The following is a 26,398-nucleotide window of genomic DNA, read 5'->3' on the forward strand; positions in this document are numbered from 1 at the left end:
GCTTTGGTCATAGAAACACACAAAGTATCCAAATCATACATAAAAAAATATAATCGTTGTCCGAAGTCTCAAAGAATTGCTAATATATAATTCAATAATGATTGCTTTCTCTTAAAGATCGATTTTTTAAACTAGTTATCTAATCTATTTGTTTTCAATCTTTTTATCTATACAGCAATTCTCTGAGATTTCGGTCATTAGATTTTTTCTGTATTTTTAATCTGGCAGAAACTTTTTTGGTGCTTTTTGTATGCCCAAAGAAGCCAATTTGCATAATTAGTTTGTCCATATAATTTTCCATACATATTTGGCAGCTGTCCATACAAAAATGATGCATGAAAATTCAAAAATCTGTACCTTTTGAAGGAATTTTTGATAGATTCGGTGTTTTCGGCAAAGTTGTAGGTATGCATAAGGACTACATAGAAAAAAAAATGATACACGGTAAAAAAATGGTGATTTTTAATTTCGCTTTTTGTCACTAAAACTTTATTTGCAAAAATACAAGCAATCGTTTTGAAAATTTGATAACTGTTTTGAAAATAGACGCAGTTAATCATTTTTTTTAAATTAGTGCCCATGTTTGCCCACTTCTGGAAAAAATATATTTGAAAAGCTGAGAAAATTCTCTAAATTTCGTTTTGCTTAAAAAATGGGAATAGTGTTTTGTGCAAATCATGATTAAGTGACAAAAATAAGATTAAAAATCACCAAAAAAAAATTTAACCTTGTATCATTTTTTTCAGTGTAGTCCTTATCCATACCTACAACTTTGCCCAAGACACCAAACCGATCAAAAAATTCTTTCAAAAGATGCAGATTTTAGAATTTTCATATATCATTTTTGTATGGAAAGCTGCCAAATTTGTATGGAAAATTATTTGGACAAACTAATCATGCCAAATGGCTTCTTTGGGCATATCGAAGGAACCAAGAAAGTTTTGGCCGAATTAAAAAATACAAAAATTTAAATAAAAAAAAACGATTTCCTAGAGAATTACCTACTTTCGATTTCAAAAAGCTCAGCTATTCGTAACTCTAGGCGCCACCAGAATGAAATTTGCGAAGGTGGGCTTAATATGCTCGTGCTCCTCGTATTCGGTCCAAATTTAGCGGGATCAAACCGCGGATCGTTCGTTCTACTTAAGCAAATAATATTGAGTGAGCCAGCACGGTAAACGGTAACCCGTATGCAAAATAGAGCTAATCATCGGGGGTGGAGCTGCCATTTCAGCAGACACTTGTCGCCGAGCTGTGAGAATGAACGATCACATAAATAAGGCTTAAAATTTATCGAACGCCCTTCTTTGGGCGTTGGGCTCGTAAAATAGTTAAGTTTAGTTTGAACTGCGTCGTTTAGCAACCATGGGAACTGACCTGTATTTGCTTAGCATTTTGTTGATTCATCGAAAACGAAAAGAGGTTCTTCTACGATCACGAAATGAGACTAACAATAATCAAATTTTGATAAATTAAGCCGAAAATTGCCATATTTTCCCCTCAAATCACCCAATAATCACCTGGTTGCATCTCCGATAAGTATTGTTTCCTTTCTTGGCATAATTTGGCCACTGTGGTACGTGATAATTTCGCTAAGATTGTTTCATTTGAGCGAGCCGATGTTGACTTGACGGCAATACTCTTGATGCAAATTAACCAGCTACCGCCATTAAAAATGCACCGCGGTTTGTTTTAAGACACAGTTTTGAGCTTATTTTTAGTCTTCCTGGTCTTCACCGTCCGAAGCTGACTCATGTCTGATGATAGTGCGCAAATATTAATTTTAAGCCGGTTTACATATTATGTAAATGAAAGCTGCAGCGGCGGTGTCATTGCTTCCGACAGGTTGAAAAACGGCGACTCAGCTGTACTTGTTTCGATCAGCTTAACCTTGCTTATGGTGAAATGCTAATACTTTCTCAAAAATGGTTAAAATGCTGATGGAAGTAGATTTAGTGCGACACTAAACAAATAAAATCAAAGAAAAAAAGTTAATTTATGAAATTCATGTTTTATTCATCCTGCGTTTTGAAAATACAACTGCTTTATAAAGCCAAAAAAGTTGTATGTGGTCAATCTTATTCTCAATTTGTAAGTCATTTGAATACAAATAATATTTTTTCATCAAAAATAAATGAAAATTAGTGTTTTACAAAGTAAAAGCAAACCTAATGCTTTTCTTTGATAAGAAAAGGTAACGATTAAAGGAATCTAAATCTGATTGGGACATCTCATCAATGGCAAATTTGTTGCAGACGCTCGTTTGTGGCCTGGACCATGAAGTAACAAAAAAAAAATGCAGCTCCGTTGTTAAACAATTTCCTTTTCTATCCTTCTGAAATGACGAAATTTTCTGCTGCTGGGCTCTACAATTTCGCATTTTTTTTTATCGATTTTTTATTATTTGATTTTGATGAAAAAATATTCCAAAGTTTCATAATTTGTAAAAATACGTAATAATGAAATTAGGACAATTATCTATTTGAAGACCTTTTGAAAAGTATAGCTTAATTTTGAAATTTTAGAATTATTTTTATTGAAAAGTTTCTTATACAGCCTAGAAAACATATTTTTTTCATCGATTCGAATTCTTTACGAGGCTGTATCATAGAAACTAATTGCCCGATTTTCAAAGTTCCAGAGAGAAAATTTTTGGAAATTTTCTCAACTTTCCAAACATGTTTGTTTTCAGGGGTGCCTTTCCTTCAAAAAGTATTTTTATAATGCAAAAAAAAATTATACCCAAAAGTAGCTTTAACTTGAAAACGGAATATTATGTCGAAAAATAAATAAATTGGAAAGTACTTTTCGATTGCAAATTTCATTTTGCGTCTGAAAATTATTTTCAACAATTTTTTTTGTCCGTGTTTTTGATAAAAAAATGACTTTTTTTTCTGTGTACCTTTTTTTCCGAAGAGTCATAATCATAACCTACAATTTTGCTGAACATACAATTTTGTATGACCAGCCCCAAAATTGTATGGAGACTGGTATGGAAAAACTAGAGAAAAATCCTAGAGAGCCACTCTGCTATCGTCGTCCATGAAAATAGAGCGGAAAAGTTAATTTTGCGATTTGTTTTTGCTGAAAAATCATATTTAAAGCGTTTTTTCGAGGAGCTAAAAATATTGTATGGAGCTGAGGAAATTTTAATTAAATCATAATCTCAAATTTGTTGAATTTTTTTTGTGGTTGTTGAGAAAAGCAGGCATTCGATTTTTTCTTTCTTTTTTTTATATTTCAAAAATTGACAAAGACCAAGAAAAAATATAAAAAATAAAAAAGATATTCTAGATTACTTTTTCATCACTTCTGAAACAGCTTAAGAAATGTATGTACTCGCTTTTAATCCTCAATACTTCACTCACTAAATAGAAATACAAGAGCAGTAAATTACCAGCAAAAATCACTTAAAATTGTCAACAGAGCCGCAGCAGGAAGCGTTTTATCACTCACCCGGCTCGAAAAATTATTCAGTCACTTTATAATGCGCGCTTGGCACATACCTCACCTCATAGACCCAATAAAACCGCTGCATCATTAAACCAACTGAGGCCGGCAGACACCGAATCAAACATACTCGCCGAGCTTATAACAAGTATCCACATTAAGGGTTATTACCACGAACCATCAGCAGCGTCGCTCACACCGCGCCTTGGCATCCAGATCCAGTAATGTCCTCTTCTTGGCGGATATGCGTATACCGTTCACCACTTATCCACCATTAACTAGTTAAACCCTATAAATTACGGCTTAATAATTTCATCAACTCATCGAGTGCACTTCATAAGTGAGTTGCCTGGCAGAGATTTAGGGTGGTTCGAGTGTTAAATCGTCGTTGTCGTGCTATCTTTTTGAATTTTGAAAATGACAAATCTAACTTAGACAAACCAATATCTATACAATCCGAGGACAACCCTATCAAAACCTGGCAAAACCTTTCACCTGAGTCAACTTCACGGTATGTCGGTCCGTGACGACGTCGTGGCTACCCGCGAGAGCTGTCTCATTAGCAGCCCGGTTGGGGGGACCTGCCGGATGATTTCTACGACAATCTTGTTGGAGGACAGCACCGCAGCTGCTGCTGCAGGTTCTTCCCGGTTTGCAATTGGTTGAGCTGATCCGCTTTTTTTTTAAATGTCTTTACATTGTTGCTCCAGTAATTCGCACTAATATCTTGTAAAACTGTTGAAATATCTTGAAAGTGACCTGCAGTCACACCTCCAACAAACTTAAAGTCAACCTTTAAACTGCGTTCCACCAAGTTCAACTACCCTCGCTAGTTCGACACACGTAAAATTAGAATAACAATCAGCGCACACAAATCGCACTTGCAACGCCAAATCCAGCTTATCTAAGCGTGACTTTGAGGAGGCCCGATGGTCAAGGTGGGCTCGCGTCTGGCGCACGGTTGCAGCTTAAAAAGTCGATCAAGTTCAACCATTTGGAGCGCGCGGCGGCGTCGTTGGTTGCACTTTTTCCGCGGTTGATTGACTCGCGGGGCGTGTTGAATCAGGCTGGAAATGCTCACTGGTGAGCTTATTAGGTCTCGTCATTTCCAGGTCATCATCATCAGCTTTCGATTTTCAAGACGAAAAGCGCGCGTGGGGTGGAATTCCGGACTCCACGCGGTATTTGATCTCATTTTTACGAGGTTTCCTCGCGCATACGAAGTTGAACTTCAAATTTCACGGTCTTTAGCTTTTACGACCCACGTGGGCGAACGCCTGGAGTTCCGAGCGTGGTCGGTCACGAGACCTTCGAGAGCTGTGACAAACACCATTAATCTCAACCGACCAATCAATTTGGGTGCCATCAATCAGCCTTCAATCAGAGGCTGGAATCGGGCGTTTTGAAGTCGTCTTCCCCCGCAGGTCTAAACTAGATGTCATAGACTCCGACTCGTCTTCCGCGCAGTAGATTTTATCGTCAAGCGGCTTTATTTGCACTTCGTGACGCTTGTTTTGCCCGTCTACATTAGCAAATATCGTTGATTTACGGTACGTCGCGGTAACTTCTTAATTGAACGGCCAATATTGACTTGCGCGGCTGAACCGCGCGAGCACACATTTACCGGCAACACAGTTCATTCAGCTGAAGACGATTCCTGGTGGTCCGGTACGCATCTTGACCTGTTGCGCAATAACTCTTTTGAAAAGGCTCTTTTTTTTCGATATTGTGGTCTAATTGGACCGAGCCGGAAGTTGGCACGTCCAATAAATTGAACATTGCTCGTTACGTTCTGAATCGATCGGTTATGCTCGTCCACATGATTCCTCGGTGAGCAGCAAAGCAGCTTGAAGGAGACCCAATTACCAACAGGATGCATTACACCCATTCATCAGCCGCCTCGAAGTTCTGCATGCGGAGGCATGAACCAAAATGCTTCTGCCAAGGATACTTCAAAATTTCCTGGTGAGCAGTTGAAACAAATTTACATGATTTTTTTTTACAAAATATAAAGATATTTATCATGATTTAAAAACTATGACTTATATGCTTATACGGAAGATCTGGAATGTTGGACATTCTTTACCGTAAAATTATTGATTTTTTTATATTTTTGACAGTTACACAATTGTAATAATGTGTAAAGAATTTCGAGATATTCTTTTAAATTTATAATAAGGCTTGCATTTTTTTTTCAACTTTGCCTTAGACATAGGAATGAAAATTTAGAATAAAACTGTATATTTGCATTCTATTTTTTTTTGTGAAATAGAAATTTCTAAAATTTGTTTATTTTTCTAGTAATTTTGAAAAATCTTAAAAACAATTAAAGGAGAATATAGAATTCCAAGGTTGGCTTCCCATTTTGAAATTCAAACCTGCAAAATGTTGTGTTTAACTTGAATTTAACTGAATTTCTTAGATCCATTAACTAAGAATAATGTATTTTTAGCGATTCCATCATGAAGTTACTTACTTTTCATGTCAATCATGAATATAAGTTTCAGCTATCTGATATAAAAGCATATGAAAAATTAAACATAATTTCAGTGTATCCTTAAAATTACCATTGCTAAAAAACTGCAAATTATTATTTTTTCAGATCGGCTTATGTTGAAAACAATTTCAATCCTTTTTTTATATTTAAGAAGATTTAACGAAGATTAGCGATTAAACAACTTCCACCAAAACTTTTTCTTTTGACGGACACTAAGATTGCTCTCTTTGAAAGACGAAATAAACCATTCTCTGTTCGTAGATATACAATGTTTTTTTAGACAAAAAAAAGTTTAGAAATAAATTCACGAAAAATTGTGTTCTGATTTTCACCTCCTCCTACTTAATGAGTAAGATAAGTTCACTAGGGAAATGTGAAATTATATTAAAAATTTTATAAAAGATACATAAAAAAAAATCAAACCATCCACATTAACGACCCCCGGGTCTTTTGTGGTCCTATTGCAAGTTTCTGCTCGAACCTAGGAGTCCGAAGGCTTGAATGGGGAGAGCACTCAAACCTCTTTCTACTCCAAGGAACCTTCCACCCTAGTGTTTGAACTGACGACCTTTGGATTGCGAGTCCAACCGCCGCCAGCGATTTCACCGGAGTAGGCTTGGTTTGGTGTGTTGTTTGTACTTATGGCATGGAGACGACTCCTACACCTGGAATGACTTAACGGCCTAACAACCAAGGCCAGGACCGACATTTTACTTCCTCATCCGATGGAAATAAAGATACATGTAAATGATAATTTAAAAATATTTTCTTAAGGGAACGAAAAAATACTTTTTAAATTGTGGTTTTCCGAAAAATTGTAGGATTCCCAGATTTATGTTCCGAGTTTTTTATAGTCAGGAGACATTTTTATTCAAAAATGTCACTCATTCTTATCATCATCAATTATGCATAATTTGTTGGGCAGTACGCACTTATAAAAAATCTGAGAATTACTGCAATTTAGATTCTTTGTATGTAGTATTTTTCAATTTCGGTTATCCAAATAATTAGTTAAATCTACCGATATTAAACACGATTACAAAATCTGTGAAAGGAAAACTCTCATTTTCTCTCCAAAACAAAAACCACTAATGTCAAACTGGAAGTTAAACAGTAGAGAGTAAATGAATATTTCGTAACATCATCAAGCTCGCAACGTTCCGCCATTTATGAGACCTCCTTCCGACAACGGATTCGCCGATTTTAACGCGATTAATATTTATCGCCAAAACAACGATTTTGACCATCTCGTTACCATTTTGCCGGGCTCCGGTCACATTTCCTGAGCAGAAACACACACACACACACACACACACACACACGTGCCATCCCCAACCAGCCGTGACCGATCCGCAGTGATCCACCAGCTGAGTTGTTGTCTATTTTATTAGATAACAGTCGCGCATTATCAAACCGGTGCTGCCATTTCGCTTTCTATACGCCACGCCACCGCGCCGCGGGTCCAAAAATGTACATCCGAACCTCTCCTTCCGGCGGCCCGCTTCTCTTGGCAACCAAATTAGTGCCGCATATTTATTGTGCCTTTGACATATACGCAGCAGTAGCGGAGAAGCTACAAAATTGCCTCAACTTGGGGAGTTCATCAACGAGTTGACGAGATTTCTGAAGAGATTGTGGCATCTTTTGGCAGGGTTGCCAGTAATTTTTTTTGCAATTTTGTCTTTTGCATTTTTAACAAACTTTCAATGAACTCTTAATTCGATTCAGAAAATAATAAGAAGAAATACTTATTTAAAATTGAGTTTTTTTTGTACATCAAAACATCATCTTTCAAATGACAAAACCATGAAAATTGCAATTCTGCGTTGTACCTCTCTGTTTCTCGTGCTGCTATTGCAAGGAATTTGCCGACCGCCGTGTATAAACAACAAACTTTCGTCGGTTCGAATTAACGAGCTTTTCACACATGATGTGACGACGATCCCCTCCCAGTTTCGGACCGGCAATAACCATAGCAACATTCTCCGAACGTGACATTCTATTGTGACGAAATGGCCTACTAATCATCACCAAATTAACAGTGCTGAAATGTTTGAGTGCTAAATGCTAAATAGTTCAACTTGTCAGCACTTGTATTGAAATGTTACACTTTTTGACATTGATTATGATTTTGAGTTTTGTTGAAAAAGTTGTTAAAATTATTTATTCTCTAATCGTTCAACGAAATCTGGGGGGTCTGTTTTGGCCACTTATTAAGAATTTTGATATCTCGTGCCGGTTTTGAAAAATGGCTGCTTTTTTGTACTTGTTATTGATATTTAGATATTTTAGAAATTTAAGGAACATTCGCTACAAATTTTGGGTCAAATGTATTGTTGAAGCCTCTTCTAGGATTGGACTGCTGTTTTATTTTGTATTGATTAACAGAATTCCCTTCAAAAGTGAAAAAGACATCTCCAAATAATTATGTTTACCTCCACCGTCCCAAACAGTCCCCTCAAATAAACACTTGCAGTTAATGTTGTTGCTGCACAAACTCACACCGGCTCATTCGGCGGATGAAAGTTTCCCCGGAATTGTCGATGTCCGCACACGACTACGGTCACACATGCTTGTCAAAACAAACCCCAACATCCGTCCGTCGCGACGATCACCACCGACAGGTCCTGCAGTCCAAACCTTGGCGCGCAGCATCCCAAGTGAAGATGAAAGTAATTGCTTCCTCAGTCTCTCTCTCTGGCAATCATCATCATAACGCAACATACCCATTAGGGTGTAATATGGTTGTATGGAAAAAAATAAAGTTGTCCAAATTTGGCTAGCACAGCAACTTTTTGGTTCCTTATAGGGTCCTTAACAACTTCCCAAAGTTTGGTAACGATTGGTTTAGTCCTCACTTTGCGCAAAGCAATTCAATTTTCCATACAAATTTGTATGGGAAAAATCATTTTTTTAAATTTTGATATTTAAAAAATCCAAGTTTCACGCTATACTAAAACCGGATTCATATCGGGTTGCTCGGAATGTACAACTTTCCCGAAGAGTATGGTGCTAACAATCCTATAAAAAGATACAGCGTCCTCAAAACTCGTCTAAAACGTGATTTTCGATCAAAAACGTTTTAGACGAGTTTTATTTATATCTTTTATAGGAAGAAGTGCTCTTGAGGGAAAGTTGTAGAGCACATTCCGAAGCACCAAAATAATCCGGTGCGAAAACGTATTTTTAAATATCAAAATTCAAAAATGATTTTTTACAAATTGTATGGAAATTGAATCTGCGCAAAGTGAGGACTAAACCAACCGTTGCCAAATTTTGGGGAGTTGTTTAGGACCCCAAAAGGAACTAAAATAATGCTGTGCTGGAAAATCGATTTTGGTATTACACCCTAATACCCATAGGTGTCGTCCACGTGCAGCACAACACGACAAATCGAAAGCTGGCATGTGGTTAATGGCGATGGGCCCAAGCAGGTTTATCAATCGAGGGAACCCTTGGCTTGTGGGTAACAGAAGCAACCTTGACGCGTAAATCTGCCCCGAGGTGATTGGGATTTTCACTTTCATGAGGTCTGGGGCTGCAGCCATCAATTTCCCAGAGGAAGGGTGTTGTTGTTACGTGACATACCGGAGGAGAAATTATGCTGGAAGGTGACGGCCTCCGGCAGGTCGTCAAATATGTGGCTGGTGAAAATCAAACGGAAGGAAATTACTTTTTACGAAAGTGATATTAAAGATATTTTTCCATAGTCAGCTATAGACAGTTAAGTTTACATATGTTGTAATCTTTTGATAATTCGTCATGTCTTTAGTGATTTCAATTAAATTTAGAACCACGTTTTCACTGGAAGTTGCAAATATTTTTAATGGACAGACAATTATTTAAGGGTATTTTTTTTGTTGAAACTAAGATTTAAATAAATCAAGTTACATGAACATAAATTTTTGTTTGCATCGTTTTAGACATTTTTTATTAAATGGAAACTGTCATTTACACATTCTTCTTATGGATGTTAGGCAAAAGGTGAAACGACATAAGATTTATTATTTCAAAACAATTCATTTGTTTTTCTATTACATTTAAAAAGATTTCTCGTAGATGAAGCTTTCAGGCAAGCATATTTTTTAAAGAATAGTACAGTCTTTTAAAAGTTGTATTCTTATTTTCTTTCTCTAAGGCTTGAAAAGTTGTTTAAATAGTTTAAGATTTTTTTAATTCTGAAAAAGTTTTTCAATATTTTTTTTAATAATTTGGTAATTTTCCAGTCATATTTAATGTCTGTTTTATTTTTTATTTTATTTTTTCAAAAATAAGCAATTTCGGAGATAACAAAACCAAAGTCATAAATTTTTTTGAGTTTTAGATTTTTTTCAAAATAATTTGTTATTGTTTTAAATTTTTGCTAGCTGTCCATTGTTTAAAGCATAAGTAGTTCTTCCTTTCGGCAGTCGCCCACTGTGTGCACCGTTTGAAAGGGCATTTGTAAGAGAGGCCGAAAAACGCGACTTCCGAAAGGTTAAGTTGTATGAGAAAACAAACGTATTTTGAAGTATTTTATATTCGATTCTGTAATTTTCTATTAGTTTTTTAATTCTTTCAAAAAAAATTATTCTTGTATTTTTTATGAGATTTTCCGTTTTTCCAAACCTGAGCAGTTTTTTTACATGTTGATAGTGAAAAAATTGAAATTTGAACATATTTCAATGGATTTTGTGTTCATAAAAAAATGTTTAATATTTCTGAGAGTTTTATTATTCCTTAAAAAAAATCTTGGGTCATGAAAAACTTTCGTTTTATTTTCAAGCATAAGCAACTTTTTAAAAATATATGTGGGATAATGTTTGACTTGAAGCATATTTTTAAGATTTATATTTATTTGAAATAATGTTTTCTTGTTTCAATAAAAATGTGTGCAAGTTTTTTTTATTTCTTTGTTAATCCTCTAACGCCTTAACCCCAATTTAGTCGAACCAGTTACGAGTTAGGTAGGAAAACGTAGAAAATCTTGATTTAGCTCTGGGAGGGAGGGGTTCATAATTTGTTTATGTTTCAGTAAAACTTTAATTCAGTTTTTATTTATTATTTTCAAACTTGAGCAGCATTTTGAAATCATTAAAAGTTCCTAGTCCAGACATATTGTTTCAGACATTTTGTTTTTGGATAATTTTTTTCAAAATAATGAGAAAAATGTAAAATTTCAACTTTTTTTGACACAAAATCTGTAACCATTTACAGATGTAACGACGCACTTTATCATAATTTGTATAGGGAACTTTTTGATTTGAATTAAAAAATGATCTTGCTTTTAAAAAACAGCTTTTTTGAAAAAAGATTTCTCACTTGTAAAATGTCCATTCAGCGAAACCAATTTTTGAGTAAATGTGATAATTCATTCAGTTTAACGGTTCCTTTCGGTGCAGAGAAAGTGCGAAAGCACAATTGTCGCATGAAAGTGCGAGTTAAGGAAAGCCCAACAAAGTTGAATTGTTTAACAAACATTAAACTCTTCCTTTCACCTTCTACAAAGTCGCGTTCAGATTCAGCACTGTTGCAGCAAATATCGCGACTGCAAACGCATTTTTATGGCCAATTAATTGAAATTACACCGATTTCGGATTTTGTCTCCGTGGGTCTGTTTGTAATGGCCAAGGCCACGGCGCTGGTGCTACAGTTTTGTTGTTGTTGTTTTAATTGGGCTTCGGGTCTTAAGTGGTTCGCGCGACTTCGAAAAAATGTTGGAAACAATTTGTTCGCTCAATTGCGTCTCGTTTTGGAGTCATCTTGATGCACGGTTGAAGGACTCGAGCTAATAGTGCAGCAATCTCGAGTAGGAAAGGGCCTTCCAGTTTGAGATGTGGTGATGGACAGGTTTTGAGGAAAAAAATAAACGATTCGGAAGGCACTTGAAATGCGGATAATGGATCAATTTGGCTTTGGAGATGCGTGAAGTTGGAGCTTTTCAGAGCAGTTTTTCTCTCATTAGGCACAATTTTTTTGAGAGGCGGAGAAAAAGTTGAAGTCGTGAAAGCGTTTTGCATAACTTTGGGGGAGGAGGTGTGATATGGACACAATTTTCGGCGCGTTTCACGTTCGGTGGTTGAGCATTTATGCGTGTGAGTTGTTGAACATTTACATGAAATTGGGGGCAATTTTGGACACAATTTTGCTGTTGCACAACGCCAAACAGTCCAATTTTTGGAATTTTGAGAGTCACTCGGTTGCATCATTGAAAATCTTTTCCTCACTAATGATTTCGAATAAGTGTAAGAAATTGATGAAAACAAAATGTTTTTGGTTAAAAACTTAGATTTGAGATGGTTTTCAAAAAGCTTCATGAACAGTCCGACTAAATTATCTTAAGAATATAAACATTTGCGAACAATGTAGATCACCGTCTTCCTTGTGAATTTTCTTCACGATCCGCAAATGAGACCAGCTAAACAGACCTCATAAAACAGGTCACCTTCGGCGGGAGTCTTTTTTGGGAAGGCAACGTCTTACTGGCGATCGCATATTTATTCAATTGAAGTTTATTTGCACAGCCCATAATCGCCACAATTCTCATGCTGCTTCTTCTACTGGTCACTTTGTGGATTGTGCTCTTTATTTTCATAAGTCATGGTCGGGGCCAGAGCCACTTTGCACCCGAGTTTCCTCAATTATTCGCGTACTAATGAGTGATGGTGACGATTGGGACCTCAACGATGCACTTCTGGGACGTTCTTTCTGCTGATTATGGTCATTACACCCAGGTCTACAGAACCATCAATTTCCATTGGATGAAGCTGATCATGGTAATTGTGGTCTTGACCATGTAATTCTGGAAGGGGTGAGGCCCGGACTCCTAGTTATCTTTATATCTGGAACCATCCGAGCGACCTAATCGGGCAGTGCTTTAAGTCACACAAAATCTGCCAATCGACTCTGGCAAAAACCGCTTGTGAAGAAAAGGTCAATTGTTCCAGCAAATCCAAACAAATCCAGGTTGGCAAACTTTCAGTTCTGCTCCAGATTCCGGGATTTTTTTCATGGGTAAACTAAATTGCGCTCAGCTCAGGCCACCTTTTTAGTCACGGGCTGACGCGCCCTCGCTGACAGTGACACTGACTGACTGGAGGCACTAATTTGCCAAAAAGATCACGGGCGCACCACCGTGTGTAATTTGTCGCTTTGATGCACATCGGTGCGCGACTCGCCGTCGCTAACATCGAGTAGGGGAAACTTAGCTATTGTTGGCAGGTTGACAAATTTTGACCTTGACAAAAAATTTTAAAAATCGCTAAATTTTAGCAAAATTAGAAAAAAGTTAGAAATACATCCCAAAGCCTAAAATAGGAACTTCTACCCTACCAGTCCGCCCATTACACCGGTGTGGATGGTAATTGATTAGCTGGTTAGTTCTGGGAGGGGGAAAAAAAGTTCGCGACGAGTACATGCTTGTCAGTCACGTGATTTGGATGGAACGAACCAACACCAGGAAATGTGTGGGAATGGTTGGATTGATTCAGCGAAGAGATGATCTTGGTTTTCACGGGTATCATGCTCTTATCTTCTGTTGGAAGATACATTGTGTGATTGTGATAAACTCAATGGTGAATATTATGTTCAATAAGAGCAAAAAGAAGATGTTTTTATTAATCTGTTTGTTTGTGTTAATGGAAAGTGTGTTTAAAAAATTTAAATTTAAATAATCATTTCATGGAATTTCATTTAATGCTAAACAACTTTCAAAGTTTTCAAAAAAAAAATTACGCGATTTTGTTTTTCTGATTTCATTTGGTCAAATTTTGTTGTTCAATTTTTTACGTTCGAATTAGCCATTTTGCATTATTAGTTCTTCCATATTACAAATTTGGGGATGTTCATACAACAGTTTAATGAAAATTTCTGAAAATCTGTAGCAAGAGTAGCTTCTTCGGTAAACCTGTTGGTAATAATGAGAACTGTTTAGAAAAAAATAATTTGAAGCTGTATCAAATCATCATTTTTCAATAAACTTTTGAAAATACATATTTTACATACTTTGCTTAGACCGTTGCAAATATTTTTCAAAGTTCTTCGTGAAATTTTCCGATCTTTTCGAAAAAAATACTTTCAAAGTTTTTAAACCAAGACTAACATTTTAAAAGGGCGTAATATTGAATGTTTGGCCCTTTTGAAATGTTAGTCTTGGATTAAAAACTTTGAAAATATTTTTTTCGAAAAGATCGGAAAATTTCACGAATGTTTCATATTTTAACATTGAAAATCGGACCATTAGTTGCTGAGATATCGACGTTAGAAAATGGTGGGTAGTTTGGGTGAGACTTAAAAACATGAATTTTCCTGTTTTTAAACCTTTGCATGGCAATATCTCAGCAACTGAGAGTCGTATCAAAAAAGTTCAAAAAAGCAAAATATAGAGAATTTTCTCAGCTTTTCAAAAATATTTTTTTCAAAAATGGGCAAACATGTGCACTAATTTTTAAAAATAGAAAAATGCGACTATTTTCAAAAAAGTTACCTAAAAGTATTATTTTATTATTATTATTTTTTATCCATATGGATTTAACTTGAAAACGGTGAACTTTATCAAAATTTCACTAAAGTACTTTTTGATTGCAAATTTGATTTTACATCGAAAAATGATGCGACCAATATTTCGATTTTTTGAAAACACCAGTATTGATTCAAAAATGCATAACTCGGTCAAAGATTTTTGGCACAACATGGAAATTTCTGAAAAGTTGGCATTTGATGTCCTCTAAAACATATAAAAAAATAAAAAAAAATTGAAAATAGTGTTTTTTTGCAAATCAAGTTTTAGTGACAAAAATTATTAAAAAAATCACCAATCTTTTTTTATCGTGTATAATTTTTTCCCAGTGTAGTCCGTACCCATACCTACAACTTTGTCGAAGACACCAAATCGATCTAAAAATTCCTTCAAAAAATCCAGATTTTTGAATTTTCACATATCATTTTTGTATGGACAGCTGCCAAATTTGTATGGAAAGTTGTATGGACAAACTACTGATGCAAAATGGCTTCTTTGGGCATATCGAAGGCATCAAAAAAGTTTCAGTCGGATTAAAAAATACAAAAAAAACGAATGACCGAAATCTGAGAGAACTGCCCAATAAATTTAGCATGTTTGGGTTCGTTTGAACATTTTTTTGATGTTTTCAAATCAATGATTACACAACATTTGGAATGGTGTAAAATGCATTTTAAAAAACATTTTTTCTACAAAATGTGGATTGACAATTTTTATAATTTTATTTTTTTTCCCTCCTCGACTTTGCTCAGAGTCGAGGGACATAAACTTACAAAATATTTGCAACGGCCTTATTTCGATTTCTTTTCTTATATCTTTGATGAAAAAATGCCAGCTTTAGATTAACAGTGGATAACAGGAGTTTTTTTTTAAATCAGCAGAGAATTTTTTCAAAGACATGTCTGGGTGATTTTTTTCGAAGAAATTGTATTTTTCAAAAAAAAAAAAAAAAAGAATCCATTCCAGCGAATTTAAAAATTAATTAATTTTATACGGTAAAAAAATCACTTCAACGGTGTTTTTTTAAATTAAATTAATTCGACCTTTGATTGCTAAAATATATCCTTGCAATAATTGAAAATCAGAAAAAATGAGGTTTGTTCCATTGCTAATTAAATTTCAAGTTAGGGGGAGGAAGGCTTAACTTTTTTAAATATATTGCATAACGTTTGTTTCGACATTTTTGATCAATTGGGGACTTTTTTATTTGTACAATCTTAATATTGGGACTACATATTGGAAATAGACACAAAAATTTAGGAAAAACTTTATTTAAAAAAATTAAATAAATTTTGAAAGTTGGCTTGAAATTAGCAATCATCTGATTTTATAAATGTTTTTTTTTTAAGAATTTAAAAATCACGCCATACATACACATACACTCAACCCCCGGTGGTTTGACACTTTTTTAGTTTGTACAACAGTTGGTGTCAAACCATCGGGGTTTGAGTGTACATACATTAGCTGTTGATATTTGGGCAATCTTTATACCCCAAAAATAGATGTTCTTTGTTATGACATTTTTAACAAAAACAAATTTATTAAGCTTTGTCTTCATTTCTTTTTGATTAATGTTTCATAGATCAGTGTCTTGCGAACCTTCGTGGTGAACGGACACTAGAGCTGCGGTATTTTTTACTACCTAAGCTCAGAGTTATTTCAAACAAAATTCACAGTCTTTTTAAAGACTACCTGAGTTACTTTCCAAAATTCTAAACAGTCTTTTCAAGACTAACCCCACCTGAAATTTTGTTGTATTTTACAAACGAAGCCATCTTTTAAGAGAACTTTGCTTGCAAAATGCGTCAAAACAAAGGTAAACGCAAATCTTCTGAAGATTTGGTCGTTACGTCGGTGAAGCGTTTGAACGCTAAATCGGCTAACGGAAACAGAAAAAGAAAACAGCCTCATCTGAGGTCTGATTCTGATTCTGAAAGTGAGGTCAATCCTCCAATTCCATTGGCAAACAGTTTCGGTGTTTTATCCGAAACTGTTGACAAGATCCTTCTCCTCGTACTGAGCCTTCTGCCGTCGAGAAACGAGTAAAGGCTCCGCCAATTGTAGTGACTTCCGTCTCCGATTTGGCCAGCTTTCGAACGCAACTGAAGAATTGCAAGGAAACTTGCAATTTGAAGGTTTCGTTCCAGCTTGTCGAAGAGGAGAATGTCGCTTGTTGACGGAATCTTTACAAGATCACCAAACTTTTGTTGGTTATTTGAAAAACCACAAACACAATTTCTACACGTATGAGACCAAGAATGCTCGTCCATTCAAGGCGGTCCTGAAGGTCTCTCCAACGACTTGTCGGTGGATGAGATCAAAAACGAACTTAAGGTGTTGCTTGGCTTTGCCCCATCCCAAGTAATACCAATGAAGAAAAAATCAAACGGGAATATTTCTCGCTTTGGTTTGACTTCACAATTTTATCTGATTCATTTCAACAGAAATGAAATCAACAATTTGAAACTTTTGGACAAAGTTCAGTTTTTGTTCCATGTACGGGTAAAGTGGGAGCATTTTAAGAAACATGGCGGTAATGGCCAGAATCTGACCCAGTGCCGGCGTTGCCAGGCATTCGGTCACGGTACTGATCATTGCGCCATGGTTCCAAAATGCATGGTTTGCGGGGATTCTTCTCACGACAAGGACAATTGTCCCGTGAAAGAAGTCACCCAATTTAAATGTGCAAATTGTGGTGGAAATCACAAATCAAATTTCTGGGATTGCCCCATCAGAAAAAGGTTTTGGATTCTCGTGCTAAGCATCAGCCGAAATCCAAACCGAAATTTTCTCAAAGTCAGGTTGTACCTGCATCTTTAAATCAAACGTTCGTGCTGTCTCACTCGAACAATACCCCTACCGTGGAAAAGTTAGGTAACACAATGGCATTTCTTATGCCAACGTCGTTTCGGGTTCGGGTTCATCCACGAATTTTAAATCCTCTACCAATCTTCCTGAAATTGGGCAGGTACCTCAAATTTCATTTGAAAATTTTTCTGCTGGCAACGCTTTGGGATCTTCTGATCTCGGCGATGTTACGTTTGAAAAATGACTTTTTGCAAAACTCACTGTTTGGTTTGATTCAAACAATGAGTAATGCTACATCCATGATGGAAGCTATCCAGATTGGATTAAAATTTGCGAATGATGTTGTTCTTACCCTGAAGTTTAATCATGGATCTAAGTAATTCCATCAATATTATGAATTTTAATGCTCGCTCTTTAAAAGCGAAAGAAAATGAATTTTTCAACTTTTACGAGTTCATAACGTGCATGTTGCTGTTATAACCGAAACATTTTAAAAACTGGCACTTATTTGAAAAGTGATCCAGATTATAAAGTTATAACTAATAACAGAATGAATCGAAATGGCGGTGGAGTTGCAATAGTTATCCACCGTAGTATGACTTATAGCACGTTACGTGACTTTAAGTTAAAAGTTATTGAAAGTTTGGGCATTGAACTTGAAACTTCTTTTGGGAAAATTATGATTGCAGCTGCATATTTGCCTTTCCAATGCACTGGGAAAATAAAAATTATTTCAAAGGGGATTTGAATAAACTTACTCGGCATAGATCTCGATTTTTGATCATCGGTGATTTTAATGCCAAACACCAATCTTGGAATAATTCAAAAGTAAATTCCAATGGTAAAATTCTATTCAGAGATTGCACTTCTGGTCTTTATTCGGTTTTATACCCGAATGGGCCAACTTGCTTTTCTTCTGTTAGAAATCCATCAACAATTGATTTGGTTTTGACAAATCAAAGTCAGTATTGTGGTCCTTTAGTGACTCATGCTGATTTTGATTCTGATCATCTTCCAGTAACTTTTTCACTTTCTCATGAAGCAGTTACCAGACCCAATAGTTCTGTGTTTAATTACCACAAAGCTAATTGGGACAGGTATCAGCATCATATTGAGAATAATTTAAATCATGATTTTGTTTTAGAAACCAAAGCTGATATTGATTCAGCCTTGGAATCTTTAACTAATGCAATTTTGGATGCTAGGAATATTGCTATTCCTAAAGTCCAAGTCAAATTTGATTCTCCCATTATTGATGACGATCTTCAGCTTCTGATTCGTCTGAAAATGTTCGCCGAAGACAGTATCAACGTTCTCGTGATCCTGCACTGAAGCGAATTCAAAAGATTTGCAAAAGGTTATTGACCACAGATTCACTCTCCTGCGAAATGAAAAGTTCGCAAGAGATGTCGAACAAATTAAACCTTATTCCAAACCTTTTGGAAACTTTCAAAGGTTCTTAAGAAACCTCAAAACCAATCCCTTCTTTAAAAGATGGTGATAATATTCTATTAACTAATGGGAGAAAGCTCAAAAACTTGCTCAGCAGTTTGAGAGTGCTCATAATTTCAACTTAAATGTTTTGAGTCCTATTGAAAATCAAATTTCAATAGAATTTCAGAATATTGTTGAACAAGAATTTTCATCAGATGAAGTTTTTAATACGGATCTGAATGAAATAAAATCTATTATCAAAAAATTTAAAAATATGAAAGCCCCTGGTGAGGATGGCATTTTTACATTTTAATTAAAAATTACCAGAAGCAACTTTAAGTAGCTTGGTCAAAATTTTCAACAAATGTTTTGATTTGGCATATTTTCCCAGTAGTTGGAAAAATGCCAAAGTAGTTCCGATTTTGAAACCGGATAAAAATCCTGCTGAAGCCTCAAGCTATCGGCCCATTAGTTTGCTTTCATCTATTAGTAAATTATTCGAAAGAATAATTCTTAATAGAATGATGACGCACATTAATGAAAATTCAATTTTCGCTGATGAGCAGTTTGGATTTCGCCTTGGGCATTCAACTACTCATCAGTTGTTGAGAGTTTCAAATTTAATTCGAAGCAACAAATCTGAGGGCTATTCTACTGGCGCTGCTCTTCTAGACATAGAAAAAGCATTTGACAGTGTTTGGCATAAAGGTTTGATTGCGAAATTGAAAAGGTTTAATTTTCCGATTTATATCGTGAAAATTATTCAAAATTATTTGACGGATCGTACTCTGCAGGTATGTTATCAGAATAGCAAATCTGATCAACTACCTGTACGTGCTGGCGTCCCTCAAGGAAGCATTTTGGGTCCAATTTTATACAATATTTTTACTTCTGACTTGCCTGATTTGCCCCAGGATGTCAGAAATCACTTTTGCTGATGATACAAGCATCTCCGCCAAAGGTAGAAGCCTTCGTGTCATCACAAGAAGATTACAAAAAGCTTGGATATTTTCAATTCTTATTTGAAAGAATGGAAAATTACTCCAAATGCTGCAAAACTCAACTTATTATTTTCCCTCACAAACCAAGGGCTGATTTTCTTAAACCAAAAGTCATCACATTATAAAGATGAATGAGGTAAATTTAAAGTGGGAGGATCAAGTGAAATATCTTGGACTTGCTTTTGACAAAAACCTTACTTACAAGGATCACATTGAAAGTATCCAGGTTAAATGTAACAAATATATTAAATGTTTGTATCCACTTATAAACAGGAATTCTAGACTTTGTCTCAAGAATAAACTGTTAATTTATAAACAAATTTTCAGACCTGCCATGCTTTATGCTGTGCCGATCTGGACAAGCTGTTGCTTAACCAGGAAGAAAAAACTTCAGAGGATTCAGAACAAAATTCTGAAAATGATTCTGAAACTTCCTCCTGGTTCAGCACCAGTGAACTTCATCAATTAGCCGAAGTTGACACTTTGGATGTTATGTCCAATAAGATAATTGATGCATTTCGACAAAAATCATTGCAGTCTTCAGCTGCATTGATCCGCTCTTTATATAGTTTATAAGTTAGTTTTAAGGTATCCCTTTTCCCTTTTGTACATGTAGGACCTCCTACATTTGAAATCACTGAATAGCGAAAGCTACAATATTTCATGAATAAATGAAAGTTGCTAGTATTTAAAATTGAGGTGAAAAGTCATCGATTGTGATTGGACACTCAATAATATTTTAACTGAATGAATGTACATGGAAAAAAAAAACTGAATAAATATAAATTAAAAAAAAAAAAAAAAAAAAATGTTTCATAGAAGAAGTTTAAACAGTTCATTTACTATTATTGTTTTTATCTGAAACTATCAATTATGCCAAGTCAAAGTGATTCGACAAAAAGCATCCACCTTTACCAACCCAAAATGGTCCAATTCAAAGAATTTTTTTAGAGATACCGTAGAGAATTTCCCTTTTCTCACTAAAAAAGTAGAGAATCGTTCTCACTCCCTAGCTACCTGAACTGTGAAATTTTCCCATGCATTTGTTGAAATCCAATTTGCAATCCGCTAAAATCACCTTCTCCAAGCGAAGCGAAACTTACGTTAGAGTTCCACATGTTCCATTTAGATACATTTTATTAGGGCATTGGAATCAATTAATTATCCTTTTCCAAAAAAAGAAACCCGCATTGGAATTGTCACCTTGCAGCGAAAGCTCAAAATTCCACCGCTTTATGCAACCATTAATCAACACGTTGCTCAAATAGTGACACAACAGTCCCGTATCCAGCGAGCGGCCGAGAACAACTCAAGGAATCTGATCCAAAACGTCACCAGACATCTAGTCGCGCGCAAATGCCTTGAAAAATGTCATTAAACCATTTGCACGCGTTTGCAAGCAATAGGAAAGCGAAAACCAGCTCCTCAGCCTACACGCAAAAATTCTCGCCGCCGTCTTGTTGGCTAACCAACGCTCTGCATGCACTTGAATTACGTAACGTTGAAAACTGCATGCACATTCCCTGTTCGATGACCTGCTGCACCATAAATCGTTTGCGTTTGTACTGTTTGCAAACTTCGACTAGGTTAAAAAAACACACACACACAATGATCTCCACTTTCAGATCTGAGAGCGCGCGCGCGCCCTATAAAGACTAAGTTAGTGGGTCTAACTTGCGCTGTTACCTACTAGTACCTATTTTTTTCTCACATGCCTCAAGTTACCTGGAACGAATTTAGTGTTTGCTACCAGCTACTTTTTGAGGCATCTTTCCCTCTCTCGCTAGTAGCGGTCTAATGAACCAACGTTAACTAACATGTGTTGTTTTTTGTTTCGATTTATCTTTACAGGAAGACACGCACCAACGCCACGTGTGAGTCGACTGACTGATCTGTCTGCGCACGCGAACGCAGTTCGTGGATTGGTCCGAATCTAGCGTGAAAAGTGGTCCACCACTATCCAGGGAAAACGGTTCTCCTAATGGAACGAGCATGATTGTAAGTATTTCTGAAAAAAAATGCTCCCGTATTTATGCAACCGTATAAACTTGTTATAAAACATAGCTCACCCTCACAAGTGTTTGTTTTGACAGGAAGATTTGCGCGCTTACAGGTGTTTTTCAAACCTCGTTGGGAATCAGGTGCGCTCGTGGTGAAGAGGGTAACGCGCTCAGCTGGAGAAATCAAAACAAACATCAGCGAGCTTCTGTAACGAATCGTTTTGGCTTCTTGTTGGGCTTGGCAGCACTTGCTGGCTACTGGGTTGGGTAGCTCGAATAATCCTATATATCAATTTTAAACATTTGTGGTTTTTTTTTGAATAGGTCCAATAATCCAAATTTTCAGTTTTTGCTTTTTGGGTGATTTTTAAATATTTTAATTTTCATGACTCATGGCGGTTTCAAAAACACATAAAAAGCAAAATCTGGAAATTTGTTTTATTGGACCTTTTAAAAAAAACTCCAGATTTGAGCATTTCTCAAGCTATTTGTCACTGTTTGTCCTTTACCAGATTTGTTTTCAATGATTTTAGTTGGAGTGACAAGAGCAACTCATCTCATCCAGCCTTTTTTTCTCCCTGTCGCCAAAGAAGTCTATTTGAATCATTGGTTTGATCATCCATAGATTTTTGACAGCCTGAATTTGAACCTGTGATCTTTGGTTTATAAGTTCAAGACTGGTGACTCCACCGAAGCAGACTTCAATCAATGTCAATGGCAATGTGTTCGTTATGGGAAAAGACAATTTTGGGAAAAAAGGGGCATCTCAAAAATATCCCAGCTTTTATTTAATTTTTTAACACAGCAAAAATCTATTCACGCAAACACCATTTTTGAATATAATTCAGAGGATAAAAAACAACATTTCCAAAATTTGTTTGGCAGTTCAGCCACATTAAAAAAAAAACATATTTTTTGGAAACCATTTAAACACAGCCGAAATAAAGACTTTACCTCATTTTTCGCTGTAGCAATGTACATTTTCATCACTTTTAAGTTGTTGATGCAGTTTTATTCAAAATCTTGTTCTCATTCAGAAATACCAAAAATAAACAGTACTTTGTTTTAATTAAATTATGTTTGTTTTTTTTAGCCAAAAAAATTCAGTTTTCCAACTTTTTCAATAATACCCTTTGTTCTACTAAGCTAAAATTACTTTCCACAAAAAAAAATTAAATTTGTCTGAGATACATTAAAGATTTTACATATGGTTGCTATGCAACACAGTAAATAATGGTAATATTACATCTGGGAAGAGGTACATCTTTAATGACAGAACATGTGTAACTTTGCCTCTGAAAATGTGTTATTCTACCACTTTTCTGGTGTAATATCACTTTTTTAGTCTAAATTGAGGTAAAATTAAATCATGAACATCAATCTTCCAAAAAGGCGTAGCCTTCCAAATTTACACAATTTTTTACTGTGTATAGTCACAAATAAAAAACAGAAAAATGAAAATCGCTCCAAGAATACTCCACTTTCAACTGTCAGTATTTCTGCAACTATTTTTGCATTTGCATTTCATTTTTTGATTTCAAAGATAGTACTTTTAGTTCGTTGTCGCCTGATCTTACTTTTTTTAAAATATTTGTTTTTTAATTGTTTTTTTAAATTATTTTTTTTATTTTTTCAGGGTTACATTTTCCAAAAAAAAAAAAATCATTGGATCATAACTTATGTACCATGTTATGCACCATCCTAAGCATTGGCTCATCAAATTCATTTGGTCCCTTAAAACATATAAAAAGTTAAAACTGAACGAAATTTTACAACTTTCTTCTAATATTACTTAGAATGTTTCGAAGATTATATTTAACAGAGAGCATAACTGATCTTTCAACTGAATTAATTTGATTGGATTTGAAGCACTCAAACTTGTTCAAGTTGTTTATTTCGGAACTTTCTCCAACCAACGATGATTTTTTTTCTCAAAGATGCAGTTCTTATCATATTTTTTTAAAATTGCAAAAAATATCAAACGAAAACGCGTTTAATTGCAAGTCTGAAAATCCTGAAAAGTTAGATTACCAAAACAAGATAAGTAATGTTTTTAATAGAACAAAAGATGCTCAAAATGACCTCCTGTACACGGAAAAAATAAACATTTTCGAAAAAAAAATTCGGCTGTGGAGGGATAAACAAATTGTTAATTCTGCATGAATTTATGAGTATTATATAATCACATTCGCTTAAAATTTTTCAAGCCACTTTAAAACAAATAAAAACTAAAAAATACTAATATCATTTTCTAATTCCAATCTGAATCCACTTTCACAGTAAAAAAAGTTGATTTTTGGAAGGTTGAAAATTTCATCTAAAATAAATTTTACCCTAAATAAATTGTAAAAATGTGAAATTCAACAGAAAGTGATGAAAATCTCACCAGTTTCTGATAAAATGTTCTTGATGTTGCTGTTTTTTCGATTTTGTTGGAAAAATATTAAATCACAATCGGAAGTTTTGTGGAATTTTATAATCTTTTCTCAAGATAGAGAAATTTGTATATCTTCAAACCCATTTTGTTGAGCCAGCTCTCAAAATTGGATGGCATCTTTTAATTAAATGTGATATATTTTAGTAAGTTTTTAATTAAATCCTTCTGAAAGATTTGTGAAATTTGTGGTATGTGATTCATACTAAAATTTCTAAAACAAATATTTTATTTAAAATAATCTCGATTGTACGTTTGAACTTTAAGTATTTCTTTCTTCTTGACTTCTTGACTTCAACATATCTGAGAATGTTAGTCAAAAGTTGGACTTTTTTTTAAACGTAGACTGAGTCACAAATACAATCGTCTCAAGAAGTTAAACTTCTAGATTTGTATTGCTATTTATAAAATATAAACATTTTGAGTTGATAATGAATTGCAGTAGGAAGACTCATGATTGTCAATGAGTGGCAAGTTCTCAAAGCGAACCCGTTTAATTATGAGAGTTTAAAACTAATCTAATTGCATCAAACTGAAAATAATGATAATGCATCTAGCTATTGTAATTGTAAACAAAGAAAAAAAAATCAGGAAAAAATCCAGCTCAAATCCAACGCACAAAACAAAAACCAAACATTGGAGAAAATAATCTCACACCTGCCTAGACTGCGGGACCGATAACCCGCAAGCGCACAAAGTATAAACCTTCCAGTGCGACAAAACCGACTTGGCGAAGGTAAAATGTTTGAAATAGTTGTTAGCTTTGTGACCCATCCAGCGCATGACGACGCCGGCACAGATAACAACCCCGTACGACATTCCTTTCAGAATCGGAATGGAATTTTTCTCATTTGGCCCAGATTTGTGTCTGCAGTCAGACGACGGCAAAGCCTGCCAAAGAAGAGTCTTTGTTTGTCCAGTTCATAAAGAAGTTGTCTCTAGTCGTCGTTCTCGTATAACTGTGAGTGGAATTTTATTGCACTCTTTTGACAAACAGGTAAAGATACCCTTCTGAACCCTTAACTGCTGAATCGCCGGAGCGAAAGAATAAGGTCTCTGGCTGGAGCCATAAAGTGGCATGAGTCTCTGAAGAGGTGGCGAAAGGATAATCGCGTGGGTGCTTATCTGCTGGAGATAGCTGGAGAGTGCATTCTGCAGGGGACGAACCTCATGAGAGTCTGAAGTCTGTAGAGTCTAGACTGGTGCAAAATGCCGACCTCGGTCTGAATAGATGAAAAGCTTGTCTGGCATTCTTTGGGCATGATTGTTGAGAATGCTTTTATTTATCTAGAAAATGTCTTTTTCTTTTATTCAGGATTATTTGAGGTTAGGTCGAAAAAACACCCAAATCAGACATGTCTACTCCAAACCTCATTTTCATTTCAATTTAATGACAATTTCTAAAAGATAACTTTCACCATAACCAGATTGTGCTCCACATTCGCTGCTGCAGGTGCAGGTCATGCCCGGAATAGCAATTACCCAAAAACGATTCCAAGCTCGCCGTTTGTCGTCCACTTCCGTGCACCACGCACGCTAAACCGAACTTGGTCAACTAACGTTTCACGTTTGACCCATTTCTTTCGGGGGGCTCGTTTCCAAGCATAATGCGTCTAATTAAACAACCTCATCAAACAGAAACTCGCCACATTATGTCACACGAATGTTAAACAGTTTAAGATCGGCCGGGTATAGTTTTGGTTTTACGACCTTCTTTTTATTCGACTGATATGCCGCTTTACGCAAAACTGTCCCACTCTCTTGGGCCGGTTTGGTTGGGGTCTTTGGGTGACCGTGTCGTCTGGTCCAACGAACGTACAGCGGCCGGATGATATATGACACGATTTTTTTTTCTGGTTTGCCTGCTCCGAGGTCAGTTCCCACACAAACCCTGCAACGAGTCCGAGGGTCATAAAAGTCAGTCTTTCACAACCTTGAAGACGTGATCGCTGGGAGGAGGACAGGAAAAAGTCGCGCGCGCGTACCGAAGAAATTAAAACTGCTTTTACGAGGCTCGATTATCTTGCCGTGGTGGACACATCTTCCTTTGGATTTTAAAGCATGACTTCCGGATGTGCGCACAATTGGAGCTCCGGAGGCAAATGAAGCTGTCAATCTGGCGGGATGGCACCATATGATGAGCGGAGAAGAGTGCTTCCACGTTTTTTTTTTGCTGGAGTAATTGGATCCACTGGAGGTACCTCAGAGAAGGAGATACTGCCCTGAGTTGATGAAGGATCCAATTTCATGCTGGGATGAATCTGCCTGCACATTTTT

At 35.7% G+C, this 26,398-nt stretch overlaps 1 protein-coding gene across 1 annotated transcript in view; it reads left to right on the forward strand.

The window, feature by feature from the left end:
* Window positions 1–26,398, forward strand: part of LOC6033152 — a 165,053-nt gene that overhangs the window by 41,035 nt on the left and 97,620 nt on the right. The window contains exon 2 of the mRNA XM_038251428.1: window positions 21,539–21,685. The gene's annotated coding sequence lies outside the window, so the exon portion shown is untranslated. The remainder of the gene's footprint in view (window positions 1–21,538; window positions 21,686–26,398) is intronic.

Source organism: Culex quinquefasciatus, chromosome 2 (assembly GCF_015732765.1).
Source record: "Culex quinquefasciatus strain JHB chromosome 2, VPISU_Cqui_1.0_pri_paternal, whole genome shotgun sequence".
NCBI classification, from domain to species: Eukaryota; Metazoa; Arthropoda; class Insecta; order Diptera; family Culicidae; genus Culex; species Culex quinquefasciatus.